Source organism: Eimeria mitis, genomic scaffold (genome assembly GCF_000499745.2).
Source record: "Eimeria mitis Houghton genomic scaffold, Emh_scaff713, whole genome shotgun sequence".
In the NCBI taxonomy this organism is placed as follows: Eukaryota; Apicomplexa; class Conoidasida; order Eucoccidiorida; family Eimeriidae; genus Eimeria; species Eimeria mitis.
Genome location: NW_013575194.1, coordinates 14,046 through 14,403, shown reverse-complemented (window position 1 = coordinate 14,403; position 358 = coordinate 14,046).

The window sequence follows — 358 nt, the reverse complement described above, 5'->3', positions numbered from 1 at the left end:
ACCCTAGCCGAAAAGGAAGAAGGCGGGCCTGGGAATGATCCCGATTTGAAACCAATGGATATTGGGGCTGTGAACACCAAGCCAGCTAAACACGGGGCTAGCGGCGTAGCGGCGGCTAGCGTCAGCAGACGGCGAACTCACCACCCAGAAAGCAAGACGGAGACTCTGAACGGCGTACTTGCTTCTTCTGCAGTAAACCGGGTCACGTATTTCGAGATTTCCGGCTTATGAAAAAGGCTAGGGAACGATTGAAAGCAAATCCCGAACAGCGTCGCCAAGCGAACAAACAGAGCAAGCAGGGAAACGTCCGAGCCCCTAATCAACGTGTAGTGCACAGGCACTACAAGGGATCCCTTGT